The sequence below is a fragment of the Lotus japonicus genome, chromosome 1 (assembly GCF_012489685.1).
Source record: "Lotus japonicus ecotype B-129 chromosome 1, LjGifu_v1.2".
NCBI classification, from domain to species: domain Eukaryota; kingdom Viridiplantae; phylum Streptophyta; class Magnoliopsida; order Fabales; family Fabaceae; genus Lotus; species Lotus japonicus.
Window position 1 is genome coordinate 16,859,978 of NC_080041.1, and position 19,807 is coordinate 16,879,784.

Genomic DNA, 19,807 nt, shown 5'->3' on the forward strand with positions numbered 1-19,807 from the left:
GCTCCCATAACACCGCTCGATGTTTATATAGCACCGCCAGGTGTTTATTTAGCACCGCGAGGTGTTTATGTAAAGTTTAGTTTTAAAATTTTAAATGAGTTTCCAACGGTGTTAATCTGAATCAATTTCTCTATCATTAATATATGAAGCATTAATAATACAAATATGAATTTCCTTTATAAAAATTAGTTCTTGTCAAAAAATTATTTCTTGTCAAAAATTATCATCATCCCTATTGCAATTTCCCTAATTCTACTGATCCCAAAATCCCACTAAATTCTCAATCTTTCTTTCCTGCTTTTCCTCTGGGCATCTAAATTCACTTCAGAAACCCAAACCCAAACATATCCCGCTTTTCCTCTATCGACGCTGCTTCAAGGATTTCATGAATCGGTGTGGTGAAGGATTTCACGAATCGGTGTGGTGAAGGTGAAGGTGGACATGAATCGGTGGGTATGAGAATATCTATGTGTGGTGGACCCATATATCTGTGACGGAAATTAGGGTTGGGTGCGGTCTTGTGGTGGCTACGCTGGGTCGTGGGAACATAGAAACAAAGACATACAAATAACAATGATACACATGAGATTGACCTTACATAGTGCAGGGGAGGAGCAAGAGAACAAGTTAAATATATACACTATTGACGACCCAACATTCTCTTAATAAATACAGTGAGTGATCAATTTTCCCAATTCAAGTTTTGCATTCTCCATTGTTGTCTTAGCTGGAACTTGCTTTGCTTGTCTTTCTTCACTTTGTTTGTGAGCTACTTGTACTTCTTCAGCTCTATCCCTCAAAATTATGTCAATTTTCACACAACTCTTCTTAAGGAGCAATGTCTCCACCGCACAAGATTCTAATTGGTTTTTCTTCGTAAGGAGCATATGGCCTCAAGATGAGAGATCTCTTCACAAAGAGATTTTCTATGTTGGTTCGATACTTCGAGCAAACCTTAGTCTTAGCAAGGTCATCCTTGATGAAATCCAATATCATTTTCTCCTCCTCAAAGAGTTTTTGGTTTTTCTCCAGAGTAAGTGAATTTTCCACAGACTTGTCCATTTCTACTATGGATGATGTGAGATTGATGAAATCGCACACATGCTGAGAAAATTGTTCACAATCAACTTCTAAACGATTTAACAATGTGACAGTAGTCTCTGCTACCTCTCTCTTAGAGTCCAGCTCGCATTTTACTTCTTTCTTCTGAATTCTTATGTATGTTATTTAATTCCCGAGTTTCCTTTGTTTATGCATTTTCGCTTCCAGAAGATTAGAAATATTATTATAAATGGTCTCATTATCAATAATATCCAACCTCACTTAGAGGGATAAGGATTTTGTCGTTGTTGTTGTATGGATTTTCACTTCCAATTATTATTCTGATTGTTTATATTGTTAATATTATTATGTTCTTAGTGGTGTGAGAGTCGTGACAATTTATGGAAGAGGAAGATTTCAAATTGTTTAATGTCTCTTTGATGATGACACTTCAGTATGCTTATGAGTTCCTCCAAACTCATCTACTCAACATCTCTTGTAAGCTCCAAGGAAGTTATCAAAGGCATCCAGCTTTCAGGAAGACCTCTAAGAATCCTCATGACATGATCAGCAGTGGTATAGCTTTTGTTGAGAGGTCTTATTCCAGCAATGAGCAACTGAAATCTGGAAAACATATCCTCAATGGACTCTCTGGGTTCCATTTAGAAGGATTCATACTTCCTGATCAAAGACAACGCCTTTGATTCTTTCACATTCTTGTTTCCTTCATGGTTCATCTTCAAGGAGTCAAAGATACCCTTAGCATACTCACAATCTGTTTTCTTTTGGTATTCTTCATAAGAAATAGCACTGAGAAGAATAGTTCTAGCTTTGTGATGCAGTAAGTAAAGCTTTTTTTTATCAGCAGTCATCTCTGTTCTGGAGATCTTCTTGCCATCACCATCAACTGGACGCTCGTAGGCATCCACTATAATATCCCAGAGATCTGCATCAAAGCCCAGAAAAAAACTTTCGATTCTGTCTTTCCAGTACTCAAACCTTTGTCCATCAAACATCGGAGGCTTTGCACTGTAAACATCTTTTTGCGCTTCAATGTGTAAGATCAAGTTTTGATCTAGTAGTACAACTTTATGTTTTGATGATTACAAGTTAACCTTTTGATATGAACAATTGTGGTACTCTAACGTGTTTTTCTGAGTGTGCTATTTACAGGCTCTGACCTCAACTCAATCTCACACAAATCAGAAGCACTGTGTATAAAGGGTAACCCAAGAAACGCTTTCGCATTCACCTTGTTCAGTATGAACAGTGGAAAAGCTTCAGAAGTTCTGAAGCTATACAAACTCTGATGTGGACTCAGTCGCTAGAAGCTCTGAAGATCCAGAAGTTCTGATAACCAAGAAACACTGAAGGTTCAGATGTTCTGATGGTGTAGAAGACTCTGAAGATCCAGAAGCTGAATAGTGGAAACTCTGAAGTCCAGAAGCAAGAAACTCTGAAGGCCATGTTCTTCCCTCTGAGTTCAGAATCAGAAGATACAATGGTCAGAGGATCTGTGCTTTCCCTCTGACTCTGATCAACCGGCTTCACAAGTTCCAATATGAAGCATTCCCCTGATCAGAAGTCTCCTAGGTTTAAAGGTCGCGTCGCTATCCAAGTACAAAAGCAACTGTACCTTCCTGACGACCTACCTTGTAAGGCCCTAAGTTCAATTTGGAACAATTTTATGGAAGTTTGAATAAAATTGAAGTTTTTGGCTATGTTTGATAACTGGCAGATTAGAACTGTCAACTTGTGTGAATTTTTAGAGGGTCTTAACGACTTCATTTGGTAAAAATTCCTTCATGAGAGTTGTAGCCCTTCAAGTCTAGAAAATTCTCCAAGTGGTTTCGTGTCGATCCGATATCTGTAGCTCCAGATATCCCCGTTTTAGTGAACGTAGTTCCGGCTGTACAGTGCCAGCGGGATTATTACATTGTTTTTTCTTCTAAGTCCGAATTTAATTATGAATTTACCTTTGAGGGCTTAGGTTTTAGTAAGTTTCAGGTCTGATTAGGTAATTAGACTGGTGGGTTAAGGTTGGACTTGGGTCGGGCTTGTGGAAAACAAAACCCTAGCCCCACTTGTGGGTTGCATGGGATTTTAGCCAAGGGGGGAAACCCTATTCTTCCACAATCAGAAAACAGAGATACACTACAGCACCTTCACGTGAAAAACAAAGAGAGAGCAGAAGAGAGAAAAGAGAGAACGTGTGAGAGAAGAGAAGGGAGCCGCCGCCCAAGCCACCACCATTGTCGCCGGTCACGCACGCGAGCAAGGGAGAGAGCGCGAGTAGAGAGGGATTCGCGAGGGAGAGGAAATAGAGAACGAGGACAGCAGCTTTTGAACCTTCTTTCCATCTCCAAACTTCTGTTTTTCCATCACCTAACAAGGTAAGGGCTGGTCCTAGGACTTGGGTAGTTTATTAGGGACTTGTTGCTATGTTTGTTTGTGAAGAATCTTGATTGTTGAGGGTTTGCATGAGGGTTTGGGTTGAAGGTTTGCTTGCTGTACTATTATCATATGAGACCTATGTGATTTGATTTTATTGCTGGAACATAGCTTAAAGCCTTGGGCTGAGATGGTTTATAGCTTAAACTAGAGGTGGAAGTTTCGCTGCCAGTTTCCTGTACTGGACAGCGGACTTCAGAGCCCCTTTTTTACCTGTTTATGGTCATCAAATGAAAAAGTGATTAAAATGAAAGTTGTAGATTTTCGAAATATCTTTCCAGACATATAAAAATCATAATTTTTGGTTTAGTAATGTGATCTGGGGGTCGTGTTTAGTAACTGTCACACCTGCTGTCTTCCTGTTCCGGACAGTTAGCTTTAAGGCCTAATATCACATAATTCTGGGACTCAAATGAACAAGTGTGTAACTAGAGAGTTGTAGATATTTAAAATAGCTTTCTAGAAAGGTATCATACGTGATTTTTGGTTGAAAGATGCATTCTGTGGCTCTATTTTTGTGAAAGTTGTTTCTGCTGTCAATATGTTGAAGTTGCGATGATATATTATGCATGAGTGAATGTTCTTGCGTTCCTTTACGTGGATTATATTTATTTTCTGAGTTAATGGTTCAAGGGTCGCTCACCTAGCCGTAATTCCCTTGTAACCCGTGAATGTTGTGTTGTGAAGGTTGTTGTATAAAGAGTATGATAAGACTCTAGGATTGATTTTAGAGACTTAACAAAGAGAAAAGTGTAATAAACTCGCTTGCAAGTAAATGTGAATAATTGGACATAGGTCTGGTGAGGACTATGGACCATGAGAACGATGGTACCTTGCACGCGAGGGTGTTTTGTGGGTTGTACGGTGAGTCCCCACGTGATTGGCTGACTGCGGTCGCCTTGTGATTCTGTGGACGGACGGTGAGTCTGGCGGACGGTGAGTCCCCCCACATGATTGAGGGTTGTACGGTGAGTCCCCTCCGAGATTTGTTCATCTGCGGATGATCGTGATTATGGCCATGGAAGTTTTGGTGGGTTGTGTGAAGTGAGATTCCGTTAGTAACTGACTCTTTCCCATAAAAGACATATAATGTACTTATATTATATATGTTGTTGTTGATTTTGTCATTATCATTCTTTTGTTGGACCTGACCCTGCTTGTTTGCTATGTGTTTGTTTGGGGGGGGTAGATGGTCGTGAAGATAATGGCGATGACTCATTCTTGGGAGTTGATGCTACGTGACGTGCCGATACTGGAGGACGACTACACTTTAGAGGAAGAGGAAGAGGCTAAGGAATAGGGTTTGGGTTGAGAGTCTTTTGTTTTCTGTTGGGGTTGAGAGTTTCCGAAGTGTTGGTATCGAACAATTTTATTGCTTAAATTCGAATGAACAAGTTTTGATGTAATCTTTATTTTCATTCAGGCCTTTGTTTCGTACTCTTTACAGTTGGTTATTTAAAAAGTTTTACGAAGTTGGTTACTTCCGCGTGTTTTTGGAAAGGTTATGTTTCAAGAGTTTTTGTAAAATGAAAGGTTTGTCATTAATTGAAGATTAATAAGTGAATCGACGAAAACTCTTTACGAAAATTGGTTAATTAGTTACTGTGTAACACTCGAGAAATCGGGGCGTTACATACCTAACGTTCTCAGCCACAGCAGAAGCTGGATTTTCCAGAACTGCCCTCCAACGGTAGCATTTCCCATGCATCGCTCAACCCTAATCCTTGGAGTATATATAGAGGCTGAAGATTGAAAGAAGCGGCTAGAAGCAATACATACGCGCAAGACATATTCACAAATCTTCTAAGTTTTCTTTCATCTGAAATTCATTGAGTTTACTATTAGCTTTTTAGAAGCAAATCTCTTGTAAACAATTCTTTGATAAACAGTTTGTTTGGTTCCTTTAGGAGATCAAGGTTGATCGGATCCTAGAGAAGACTAAGAGAGTGAATCTTAGTGTGAGCTAAGTCAGTGTAATTGTTAGTCACTTGTAGGTTTCAAGTGCAGTTGTAACTCTTACCTGATTAGTGGATTGCCTTCATTCTAAGAAGGAAGAAATCACCTTAACGGGTGGACTGGAGTAGCTTGAGTGATTTATCAAGTGAACCAGGATAAAATCCTTGTGTGCTTTTCTATCTCTTATCTTTAGCACTTAAGTTCTCGAAAGATTTGTCAAAATCTTTAAGGTGGAAGTTTTATACTGAAAACGTTATTCAAACCCCCCCCTTTCTACCGTTTTTCATACCTTCAATTGGTATCAGAGCGCAAGTTCTGATTACCACACCTAACAGTGTTCAGTGATCCGGGCCGGTGTGAAAAACAATGGCTGCCACCACCAGTGAAACTCAAAGAGATGGTTACAATGCAAAGCCTCCTATGTTCGACGGTCAAAGGTTCGAATATTGGAAAGATAGACTGGAAAGTTTCTTTCTGGGTTTCGATGCAGATCTCTGGGATATTATTGTGGATGGCTACGAGCGTCCAGTTGATGCAGATGGCAAGAAGATCCCAAGGTCAGAAATGACTGCAGATCAAAAGAAGCTGTACTCACAACATCACAAAGCAAGAGCAATTCTTCTAAGTGCTATTTCCTATGAAGAGTACCAGAAGATTACAGATCGTGAGTTTGCAAAAGGCATTTTCGAATCTCTGAAGATGTCTCATGAAGGAAACAAGAAAGTCAAAGAATCAAAGGCATTGTCTTTGATCCAAAAGTATGAATCCTTCATCATGGAGCCAAATGAGTCCATTGAAGAAATGTTCTCCAGATTTCAGTTGCTTGTAGCTGGCATACGACCTCTCAACAAGAGCTACACAACAAAAGATCATGTCATAAGGGTCATCAGGTGTCTTCGTGAAAGTTGGATGCCTTTGGTGACTTCAATAGAGCTCACGAGAGATGTTGAGAATATGAGTTTAGAAGAACTCATCAGCATTTTGAAATGCCATGAGTTGAAGCGCTCAGAGATGCAAGATCTGAGGAAAAAGTCCATAGCCTTGAAATCCAAATCTGAAAAGGCTAAGGTTGAGAAGTCAAAAGCTCTTCAAGCTGAAGAAGAGGAATCTGAAGAAGCATCAGAAGATTCTGATGAAGATGAGCTGACTCTGATCTCCAAGAGACTCAACCGAATCTGGAAGCACAGGCAGAGCAAATACAAAGGCTCTGGAAAGGCAAGAGGAAAGTCTGAATCCTCAGGTCAGAAGAAGTCCTCGCTTAAGGAAGTCACATGCTTTGAGTGCAAAGAATCAGGGCACTACAAAAGTGACTGTCCAAGATTGAAGAAGGACAAGAAGCCAAAGAAGCACTTCAAGACGAAGAAGAGTCTGATGGTGACATTTGATGAATCAGAGTCAGAGGATGTTGACTCTGATGGTGAAGTCCAAGGACTCATGGCTATTGTCAAAGACAAGGAAGCAGAGTCAAAGGGAGCTGTTGACTCTGACTCAGAATCAGAAGGAGATCCTAACTCAGACGATGAAAATGAGGTATTCGCTTCTTTCTCTACCTCTGAACTGAAACATGCATTGTCTGATATTATGGATAAGTATAACTCCTTATTGTCTAAGCATAAGAAGCTGAAAAAGAACTTATCTGCTGTTTCCAAGACTCCTTCTGAACATGAGAAAATTATTTCTGATCTGAAAAATGATAATCATGCTTTGATCAATTCTAACTCTGTGCTTAAGAACCAAATTGCTAAGTTAGAAGAAATTGTTGCATGTGATGCCTCTGATTGTAGAAATGAATCTAAGTATGAAAAGTCTTTTCAAAGATTCCTAGCTAAAAGCGTGGATAGAAGCTTAATGGCTTCAATGATCTATGGCGTAAGCAGAAATGGAATGCATGGCATTGGCTATTCTAAACCAATTAGAAATGAGCCCTCTGTGTCTAAAGCTAAATCCTTGTATGAATGCTTTGTTCCCTCTGGTACCATATTGCCTGATCCTGTACCTGCTAAAGTTGCTAAACATCCTCTTAAAAAGGGATCTTTCTCTATGACTAAATATCATGCAAATATTCCTTTAAAATATCATGTTGAGACACCCAAGGTGATCAGAACCTCTGGGGTAACTAACAAGAGAGGACCCAGAAAGTGGGTACCTAAGGACAAGATTATCTATGTTGCAGATATCCTTGATAGCTCCACTGAAACACCAATCATGGTATCTGGACAGTGGATGCTCGCGTCACATGACGGGAGAAAAGCGTATGTTCCGAGAGCTAAAACTTAAGCCTGGAGGCGAAGTTGGCTTTGGAGGAAATGAAAAGGGTAAAATTGTAGGTACTGGTACTATTTGTGTAGATAGTAGTCCATGCATTGATAATGTGTTATTGGTAGACGGCTTAACACATAACTTATTGTCTATAAGTCAATTAGCTGACAAGGGTTATGATGTTATATTCAATCAAAAGTCCTGCCGGGCTGTAAGTCAGATCGATGGCTCTGTTCTGTTTAACAGCAAGAGGAAGAACAACATTTATAAGATCAGATTATCTGAGTTGGAGGCTCAGAATGTGAAGTGCCTTCTGTCTGTTAATGAAGAGCAGTGGGTATGGCATAGACGGTTAGGGCATGCCAGTATGAGAAAGATTTCTCAGCTGAGCAAGCTAAACCTTGTCAGGGGCTTACCCAATCTGAAGTTCACTTCAGACGCTCTTTGTGAAGCATGTCAGAAAGGCAAATTCACAAAAGTCCCTTTCAAGGCAAAGAATGTTGTCTCAACCTCAAGGCCGTTGGAACTTCTGCATATCGACCTTTTTGGACCAGTGAAAACTGAGTCTATAGGTGGCAAGAGATATGGGATGGTTATCGTTGATGACTATAGCCGCTGGACATGGGTAAAGTTTCTAACCCGCAAGGATGAGTCTCATGCTGTGTTCTCTACCTTCATTGCTCAAGTGCAAAACGAGAAGGCTTGTAGGTTTGTGCGTGTTAGAAGTGACCATGGTGGAGAGTTTGAGAATGACAAGTTTGAGAGTCTGTTTGATTCCTATGGAATTGCACATGATTTCTCTTGTCCCCGAACTCCTCAACAAAATGGTGTTGTTGAGAGAAAGAACAGAACTCTTCAGGAGATGGCTAGAACCATGCTCCAAGAAACTGGCATGGCTAAGCACTTTTGGGCAGAGGCAGTAAATACAGCATGTTACATTCAGAACAGAATCTCTGTGAGACCAATTCTGAATAAGACTCCTTATGAATTGTGGAAGAACATAAAACCCAACATTTCTTATTTTCATCCTTTTTGCTGTGTTTGTTATGTTCTCAATACTAAGGATAGATTACATAAATTTGATGCTAAGTCTTCTAAGTGTCTATTACTCGGTTACTCTGAGAGATCTAAAGGTTTTAGATTTTATAATACTGATGCTAAGACTATTGAAGAATCTATTCATGTTAGATTTGACGATAAGCTTGACTCTGACCAGTCAAAGCTAGTTGAAAAGTTTGCAGATTTAAGCATTAATGTTTCTGACAAAGGCAAAGCTCCTGAGGAAGCTGAACCAGAGGAAGATGAACCAGAGGAAGAAGCTGGTCCCTCTAACTCACAAACTCTGAAGAAGAGCAGAATCACTGCAGCTCACCCTAAGGAATTGATTCTGGGCAACAAAGACGAACCAGTCAGAACCAGATCTGCCTTCAGACCCTCTGAAGAGACCTTGCTCAGTCTGAAAGGATTGGTGTCCTTAATTGAACCCAAGTCCATAGATGAAGCTCTTCAGGACAAGGATTGGATTCTGGCCATGGAAGAAGAATTGAATCAATTCTCCAAGAATGATGTTTGGAGCTTAGTGAAGAAGCCTGAGAGTGTCCATGTTATTGGAACAAAGTGGGTATTCAGAAACAAGCTGAATGAGAAAGGAGATGTAGTCAGAAACAAGGCAAGGCTAGTTGCTCAAGGCTACAGCCAGCAGGAAGGAATAGACTACACTGAAACATTTGCTCCAGTAGCAAGACTGGAGGCAATCAGACTGTTGATCTCTTTCTCAGTAAATCACAACATAGTTCTACATCAGATGGACGTAAAGAGTGCCTTCCTAAATGGTTATATCTCAGAGGAAGTCTATGTTCATCAACCCCCAGGTTTTGAAGATGAGAAGAAACCAGACCATGTGTTCAAATTGAAGAAATCACTCTACGGTCTGAAGCAAGCTCCCAAAGCATGGTATGAGAGACTTAGCTCATTCCTTCTGGAGAATGAGTTTGTAAGGGGTAAAGTAGATACAACTCTTTTTTGCAAGACTTATAAAGATGATATCTTAATTGTGCAAATTTATGTTGATGATATTATATTTGGTTCTGCTAATCAATCTCTATGCAAAGAATTTTCTGAGATGATGCAGGCTGAATTTGAGATGAGTATGATGGGAGAATTAAAGTACCTTCTGGGAATACAAGTTGATCAAACACCAGAAGGAACATATATCCTTCAGAGCAAGTACACTAAAGAACTTCTGAAGAAGTTCAATATGCTGGAATCTACAGTGGCCAAGACTCCAATGCATCCTACATGCATTATGGAGAAAGAAGATAAAAGTGGTAAAGTATGTCAGAAGCTCTATCGTGGCATGATAGGTTCACTTCTATACTTAACTGCATCTAGGCCAGACATACTATTTAGTGTTCACTTATGTGCTCGTTTCCAATCAGATCCAAGGGAAACCCACTTAACTGCTGTTAAGAGGATCCTAAGGTATCTGAAAGGCACCACTAACCTTGGCTTGATGTATAAGAAAACATCAGAGTATAAGCTTTCAGGTTACTGTGATGCTGATTATGCTGGAGATAGAACAGAGAGAAAAAGTACTTCAGGAAATTGTCAATTTCTGGGAAGCAATCTAGTCTCATGGGCAAGCAAGAGGCAATCAACCATTGCACTATCAACTGCAGAGGCAGAATATATCTCAGCAGCAATATGCAGCACTCAGATGCTCTGGATGAAACATCAGCTGGAGGATTATCAGATCCTTGAGAGCAATATCCCAATCTATTGTGATAACACTGCTGCAATCTCATTGAGTAAGAATCCTATCTTGCATTCAAGGGCAAAGCACATTGAGGTAAAGTATCACTTTATTAGAGATTATGTACAGAAGGGCGTACTTCTTCTGAAGTTTGTTGATACTGACCATCAATGGGCAGATATCTTTACAAAGCCCTTAGCAGAGGATAGATTTAATTTTATTCTGAAAAATCTGAACATGGACTTTTGTCCAGAGTGAAGATGGATCAGAACCTCTGACTATGATACTTCTTGATCAGAAGATGTCTAGTCCAGAAGGTAACTCAATCAGAGTGTGTGTACCCACTGGTACTGACTCTGAAGCTGAGACAACAACACGTGTGTCAGTTTTTCTGATGCATAGTTCCTTGTGCCCGTGTGACAGTCTGTTATGATTGCGTGTAGATATGCTTCTCTCCTGTGTGTGATTTGTGTATTTTACTGTTACTATCTATCTTTAATTTTCAACCGTTGATCTTAAAGTGCTTTTTGAATCAACAACGGTTATTTGCCAAAACCCACTATACACACACGATCTCTTTCACTTCCGGTTTTTACTCTCGCTCTCTCTGCTTTTTCGAAACCGCTTGTTCTCGATCTTCTCTCTCGATCTCTCTTCATTTTTCATACCTTCAACCTTCATCTTCTACCTCAATCCTTCAACCACTTCAAAAATGGTGAGACAAACCAGAAGATCTACTGCAGATGCACCTCAGTTCCCTCACATGGTAGTTGGTCTAGCAACGGGTCAAAGGGGCCCTGAGAATCCGACACAAGAACAAGTTCAAGCTCAAGAACAGAGTGTTCCAATTGCAGAACGGGGCTGTGCCGTTCACTGCGTATATCCTCCTGAGGAACTCCAAGTCCTGGCAGAATGGAGATTCAACCTCGACAACCTGGCTACAAATGGGTATGATCTTCGTCCCGAAGTCCAAGCTCAAGGTTGGGGAAATTACTTCAACAGACTTCGAGGACCGGTGTATGATAGATTGGTAAAGGAATTCTGGAAGCATGCCGACTGCGACGATACTCAGGTGGTATCGTACATTCTCGGAAGAAAGATCATCATCACGGAGAAGTCCTTCGTGAACTTGCTGGGTGCAGACACTGCTTATGGGTTTCGTTTCCAACTCACGGAATCGAAGCTGAAACCCAGCACCAAGGATATAATCAACCAGGCCCTGTACACCACTTACAAACCGGGCAAGACGAGTTACAAGGTGATGGACCTTCATCCTAAGCTCAGGATCTGGCACAAAATCCTGCTCCATTGCATAAACCAGAGACCGAAGGGCAGTTCTCCAGACTACATCAACTTCAACCAGAAGGTGATGTTATTCTTCATCCAAGACCAGAAGAAGATCTGCCTTCCCTACTTCCTGTTCTCCTACTTGAAGGAATGCATCCGGAAGTCTCGCACCACTGCCTCCATCAAGTCAGCAATCAAATATATCCCCTTTGGGAGACTGCTCTCAGACTTTCTCATTGAAAGCAACCTGGTGCAAGATCTGGTCAATGCTGGATGTGTAGAGGATTTGAGCACCATTGTCAGTGATGTCTTCACTGCAAATTCTCTGAAGAAGATGGGTTTGGTCCAGAAGAAGATTGCTCCTGCTCATGAAGACACATCTTCTGAGATCAGAAGCAGAAGGATGCCTCTGAATGACTACCCTCTGTGGACACAGGCAGACAATCCTGACGCCATCAGGTGCTATGTTGAAGACCTAAGGGCTCAAGGATTCGAAATTGATCTTGATGATTTCGTCAGCAGACTGCCGCCAGCTCCAGAGTTTCCTTCTCCTCCCAAGAAGAAAGCTCAGAGGAAGATGATAATGGACGAATCTTCTGAGGAATCCGATGTTCCTCTGGTCAAAAAGACGAAGAGAAAGCCTGATGATGGTGATGATAGTGATAATGAGGATGGTCCTCCCAAGAAGAAGAAGAAGAAGGTCAGAATCGTGGTGAAGCCTACTCGGGTGGAACCAGCTGCTGAAGTGGTCAGAAGGACTGAACCTCCTGCCAGAGTGACTAGATCATCAGCACATTCAAGTAAGCCTGCACTTGCTTCTGATGATGATTTGAATTTATTTGATGCACTCCCTATATCTGCCATGCTCAAACACTCCTCAAATCCCCTCACTCCTATTCCTGAATCCCAACCAGCTGCACAAACCACCACTCCACCACATTCCCCAAGATCTTCATTCTTTCAACCTTCCCCTACTGAAGCACCTCTCTGGAATTTGCTTCAGAACCAACCCTCTAGGTCAGAAGATCCCACCTCTCTCATTACCATTCCGTACGACCCATTATCTTCTGAACCCATCATCCATGAACAACCAGAGCCCAACCAAACAGAACCACAACCCAGAACGTCTGATCACTCTGTTCCCAGAGCATCAGCACGTCCTGCTGCCAGAACCACAGATACAGACTCTTCCACAGCCTATACACCCGTATCCTTCCCAACCAATGTTGCTGATTCTTCTCCCTCCAATAACTCTGAATCCATTAGAAAATTCATGGAGGTCAGAAAAGAAAAGGTGTCTACCTTAGAGGAATATTACCTCACTTGTCCAAGCCCTAGGAGATATCCTGGCCTTACACCTGAACGTCTAGTTGACCCAGATGAACCTATCTTGGCCAATCCTTTACAAGAGGCAGACCCTTTGGCTCAACAAGCTCACCCTGCCCCTGACCAACAAGAGCCTATTCAACCAGAACCTGAACCCGAACATTCAGTGTCTAACCAATCCTCGGTTAGATCACCCCATCCTCTGGTTGAAACTTCAGACCCTCACCTTGGAACCTCTAAACCCAATGCTCAAATGATTAACATTGGTTCTCCACAAGGTGCCTCTGAAGCTCATAGCAGCAATCACCCAGCCTCTCCTGAAACCAACCTCTCCATAATTCCCTATACTCACCTCCAACCCACTTCTCTCTCTGAGTGCATCAATATTTTCTCTCATGAAGCCTCCTTGAGGCTACGCAATGTGCACGGTCAGACTGACCTCAGTGAGAATGCTGAATGTGTGGCTGATGAGTGGAACAATCTGGGCACTTGGCTAGTGGCTCAAGTTCCAATTATGATGCAGCTCCTGCATGCAGAGGGAAGTCAGAGCATTGAGGCTGCAAAGCAAAGGTTTGCTCGAAGAGTGGCTCTTCATGAACAAGAACAGAGAAATAAGCTTCTTGAAGCTATTGAAGAAGCCAAGAGAAAGAAGGCTCAAGCAGAAGAAGCTGCACGTCTAGCAGCAGCTCAAGCTGAACAAGCCAGACTAGAGGCAGAGCGACTTGAAGCTGAGGCTGAAGCTCTTAGATGCCAAGCACTTGCACCAGTAGTGTTTACTCCTGATGCTTCTGCTTCCATTCCAGATCCTCAAGCTGCTCAGAATGTTCCTTCCAGTTCTACTCAGTCAAGCTCATCCAGACTCGACATCATGGAACAGCGTCTTGACATTCATGAATCCATGCTGATTGAGATGAAGCACATGATGATGGAACTTCTGCGACGAACTGACAAACCTTAGTTTTAGGATCTCTTCTTTTTCCTTCTTTTTCTTTAACTTTGTTTTATTTTCTTGTTAAACTCTGTTTCTTTTTACTTATTTATTCTCGTTGTTCGTTTGTTATTATATATGCATCTCTATATATATTTGTCACATATATTTGCAAAAATCTTTTTATTCATCATATTTCTTTTATGTTTACATCATACATTCTTTTCTAGAAGTCTAGAATGGAGGATCTCTCCTCATTCTTCTGCACTCCTGGCGCTGCTCTGACCTATCCTTCTCCAGACGCTCCAGTACATGCTGGATGTTGCTGAGCCTGTCCTTTAGCTCATCCCTCTCCAGAATCTCTTCTGCAGTCTTGAGCTTTTCTTCCAAACCTTCTTTTTCTTCCAGCAGCTTGAGTTCAAGCCGGCTGAGTTCTTGCACCTCCTCCACGAAGGCAAGAAATTCCTTCAGGTCTCTCTCCAACTCTGGACGCAGGTCCTCTTCCAGCAGTGTCCGTGTCAGCTCCGCGATGGTCGTTGTACCCTCTAGATGCCTGATGTTCAGGAACAAGTCCTCCTCAAAGGCCTTCTTCCTCAGCTCTTCTAGTGCTACGATGTATGATGCCATTTTCTTTACTGAAAATTGTTCGAGGTGTGAAGCTTACCTTTCTCTCCAACGCTTTATATAGGCTTCACTTTCTCTCTGAAAGTTAATGCTTCTACAGTTTCTCGAGGTTAATTTCTTGGTAACTGACCCTTCTCTTTACTCACTTGACCGGTGGTAAACGTTCTTCTCTTGCATTAACTCTTCTATTTATTTCGCCTAACTCTGATTCTTGCATCATTTTCATCTTATTTAAACTTAGACCTTCTCTAAGGGGGAGTACCTTGTACTTCAAGCTAAGTTTTTCACACCCCAAGCTTTTTGCTTATGACAAAAAGGGGGAGTAAACCCAGTTTTTGATGTGTAAGATGTGTTAGTGTGATTTATTTTTCTTTTGGAGAATTTAAGAGTTCCACCTTCATGACCATAGATGTGTCACTGGGCAAATACAAGGAATACATTTCACTTCTTCTGAAGTGATTCTAGTTGACTCTGATACCCAAGACTCTGATACCTTGTCCGTGACTCTGATTACTTATGCGCTCTGATTATTCGATTTTCATCTATGTCATAAGTTTTTCACTCTGAACTCTTATATCATTTAGCTCAGAATCTAGACTTTACTAACGTTTTCATCAAGTATTAGATACAGGGGGAGCTAAGCTCAGAATCAAGCAGTGACTTGAATTCAGAATGAGCAAGATAAACTATTCACATCAGGATAAGTATTATTCTATATCTCTAAACTCTGAGTGAATTCAGTTTAATGTTTAAGAATTGTTCATCAAAAATCTTAGTTTTGTCATCATCAAAAAGGGGGAGATTGTAAGATCAAGTTTTGATCTAGTAGTACAACTCTATGTTTTGATGATTACAAGTTAACCTTTTGATATGAACAATTGTGGTACTCTAACGTGTTTTTCTGAGTGTGCTATTTACAGGCTCTGACCTCAACTCAATCTCACACAAATCAGAAGCACTGTGTATAAAGAGTGACCCAAGCAACGCTTTCGCATTCACCATGTTCAGTATGAACAGTGGAAAAGCTTCAGAAGTTCTGAAGTTATACAAACTCTGATGAGGACTCAGTCACTAGAAGCTCTGAAGATCCAGAAGTTCTGATAACCAAGAAACACTGAAGGTTCAGATGTTCTGATGGTGTAGAAGACTCTGAAGTTGCAGAAGCTGAATAGTGGAAACTCTGAAGTCCAGAAGCAAGAAACTCTGAAGGCCATGTTCTTCCCTCTGAGTTCAGAATCAGAAGATACAATGGTCAGAGGATCTGTGCTTTCCCTCTGACTCTGATCAACCGGCTTCACAAGTTCCAATATGAAGCATTCCCCTGATCAGAAGTCTCCTAGGTTTAAAGGTCGCGTCGCTATCCAAGTACAAAAGCAACTGTACCTTCCTGACGACCTACCTAACGTTCTCAGCCACAGCAGAAGCTGGATTTTCCAGAACTGCCCTCCAACGGTAGCATTTCCCATGCATCGCTCAACCCTAATCCTTGGAGTATATATAGAGGCTGAAGATTGAAAGAAGCGGCTAGAAGCAATACATACGCGCAAGACATATTCAAAAATCTTCTAAGTTTTCTTTCATCTGAAATTCATTGAGTTTACTATTAGCTTTTTAGAAGCAAATCTCTTGTAAACAATTCTTTGATAAACAGTTTGTTTGGTTCCTTTAGGAGATCAAGGTTGATCGGATCCTAGAGAAGACTAAGAGAGTGAATCTTAGTGTGAGCTAAGTCAGTGTAATTGTTAGTCACTTGTAGGTTTCAAGTGCAGTTGTAACTCTTACCTGATTAGTGGATTGCCTTCATTCTAAGAAGGAAGAAATCACCTTAACGGGTGGACTGGAGTAGCTTGAGTGATTTATCAAGTGAACCAGGATAAAATCCTTGCGTGCTTTTCTATCTCTTATCTTTAGCACTTAAGTTCTCGAAAGATTTGTCAAAATCTTTAAGGTGGAAGTTTTATACTGAAAACGTTATTCAAACCCCCCCCCCTTTCTACCGTTTTTCATACCTTCACAATGGTGGTAGCCATCTTAGTTTTTCACACCGGGCCGGATCACTGAACACTGTTAGGTGTGGTAATCAGAACTTGCGCTCTGATACCAATTGAAGGTATGAAAAACGATAGAAAGGGGGGTTTGAATAGCGTTTTCAATCTAAAAACTTTTCCCACTTAAGACTTTAACAAGTCTCTTCAAACACCGAAGATAAAAGTGCTAAGATAAGAGTTTGAGGAAAGCACACAATGATTTTATCCTGGTTCACTTGATAAACCCCTCAAGCTAATCCAGTCCACCTGTTAAGGTGATTTCTTCCTTCTTAGAATGAAGACAATCCACTAATCATAGTTTGTTACAACTGCACTTGCAACCTGCAAAGTGACTAACAATACAATGACTTAGCTATCACTAAGATTCACTCTCTTAGTCTTCTCAAGGATCTGACCAACCTTGGTCTCCTTAAGGAAAAACAAACAATTGTTTGGAAGTTTGGGTTTACAAAGAATTGCTTCTCAGAAAGCTAAAGTAAACACAATAAGTACAGTTTGAAGAAAGATTGCTAAAAGAATATTTGAATATTGCGTGAGCTTGAAAAAAGTTTCTTAGGCGGCATCTTTCATCTTCAGCCTCTTTATATACTCCAAGGATTAGGGTTTAGACGTTTGCATGAAATGCTACCGTTGGAGGGCAGATCTGGGTTTTCCAGGTTCTGCTGTGGCTGAATAAGTTAGGTAAGGTCGTTAGGAATAGTACAGTTGCTTTTGTACTTTGGATAACGACATGACCTTTCACCTAGATGACTTCTGATCAGAGCGACGCTTCATGTTGGAACTTGTGAAGCTTGGTGATCAGAGTCAGAGGGAAGCTTGGATCCTCTGACCTTTGTACCTTCTGCTTCTGGACTCAGAGGAGAAGTACTTGGTCTTCAGAGCCAGCTTGCTCTTGGACTTCAGAGTCTTCACTTCTCAGCTTCTGGACCTTCAGAACTTCTGGACCTTCAGAGACTCTGGACCTTCAGAGCTTCTGAACCTTCAGAACTTCTGGTCTTTAGAACTTCAAGTGAACTGAATCCATATCAGATCTTCTGAAGCTTATTCTACTGTTCAGATTGAACATAGTGAGTGCGAAAGCGTTGCGGAGGTTACTCTTTGAGCATAGTGCTTCTGATTTATGTGTGATTAGATCAGAGTCAGAGCCTGTCATTAAAACACTCAGAAAACAGCGTTAGAGTACCATAATTGTTCATACACAATAGTTAACATGTAATCATCAATACATAGAGTTGTACTACTTGATCAAAACTTGATCTTACAGAGGTGTTTATGTAAAGTTTAGTTTTTAAAATTTAAATGAGTTTCCAACAGTGTTAATCTGAATCAATTTCTCTATCATTAATATATGAAGCATCAATAATACAAATATGAATTTCCTTTATAAAAATTTAGTTCTTGTCAAAAATTAATTCTTGTAAAAAATTATCATCATCCTTATTGCAATTTCTCTAATTCTACTGATCCCAAAATCCCACTAAATTCTCAATCTTTCTTTTCCTGCTTTTCCTCTGGGCATCTAAATTCACTTCAGAAACCCAAACCCAAACATATCCCGCTTTTCCTCTATCGGCGCAGCTTCAAGGATTTCATGAATCGGTGTGGTGAAGGATTTCACGAATCGGTGTGGTGAAGGTGAAGGTGGACACGAATCGATGGGTATGAGAATGTCTATGCATGGTGGAGCCATATATCTGTGAGGGAAATTAGGGTTGGGTGTGGTCTTGTGGTGGCTACGCTGGGTCGTGGGAACATAGAAACAAAGACATACAAATAACAAATGATACACATGAGATTGACCTTACATAGTGTAGGGGAGGAGCAAGAGAACAAGTTAAATATATACACTATTCACAATGCAACATTCTCTTAACAAATACAGTGAATGATCAATTTTCCAATTCAAGTTTTGCATTCTCCAGTGTAGTGTTGTCTTAGCTGGAACTTGCTGTGCTTGTCTTTCTTCACTTTGTTTGTGAGCTACTTGTACTTGTTCAGCTCTATCCCTCAAACTTATGTAAACTTTCAACACACTTCTTCTTAAGGAGCAATGTCTCCACCTCACAAGATTCTAATTGGTTTTTCTTCGTAAGGAGCATATGGCCTCAAGATGAGAGATCTCTTCACAAAGAGATTTTCTATGTTGGTTCGATACTTCAAGCAAAACCTTAGTCTCAGCAAGGTCATCCTTGATGAAATCCAATATCATTTTCTCCTCCTCAAAGAGTTTTTGGTGTTCCTCCAGAGTAAGTGAATTTTCCACAGACTTGTCCATTTCTACTCTGGATGATGTGAGATTGATGAAATCGCACACATGCTGAGAAAATTGTTCACAGTCAACTTCTAAACGATTTAACAATGTGACAGTACTCTCTACTACCTCTCTCATAGAGTCCAGCTCGCGAGGATCCATATTCTGTAGATCACTCAGAAGTTGTTGCTGCATAAAAAGCGCAACTTCTCTTTGCCTCTTTGACATTGCCATTGGGTTGTTTCCACTGCCTGGTGGTGAATTAGGACTAACTACATCTCTGGATACCTTAGTGAGACTAGTAGTTGAAAGTTGGATTTGTTGATTAAGACTGTTAATAGCAAGGTCATTGCATTCACCAAGACCATTAGGAATAGAACTTGATTGTTTAGGAAGAAGTATAGGATTAAATGACGGGAAAACACATGTAATGATGGAAGGACAGAAGTAACATGAATAATGCAGAGCCATAGAGGGAAAGTACACACACATGAAACTAAGAAATCCTACAATAGAAAAATGGTTGTGGTGTGGGAAGTTTCAAGCCCTGTGTGGGATTGACAAAGACAAGGTGGCCTAACCAACCCATTAGACAACCATCTGCAATCAGATCAAAAGAATTTCAAACATACATTCTCTGTAATAAAAAAATTCGGAGAAGCTTTTATCGTTAAAGACAACACCATGAACATAAATATTGTCATCTAATTGGAGGAATTCTCCTTCTTCAACCAAATTCCTCCATCAAACAGTCACCAAATTCCTTTAAAGCAACACTTGGTGCTACAGGATAAAATTCCACAATGTCATTGTCACCTTGCTCCTTATTGGCACTTGTTTGCATGTTTTCCTCCACATAATAGAATCTACCAGTATCCTCGTCA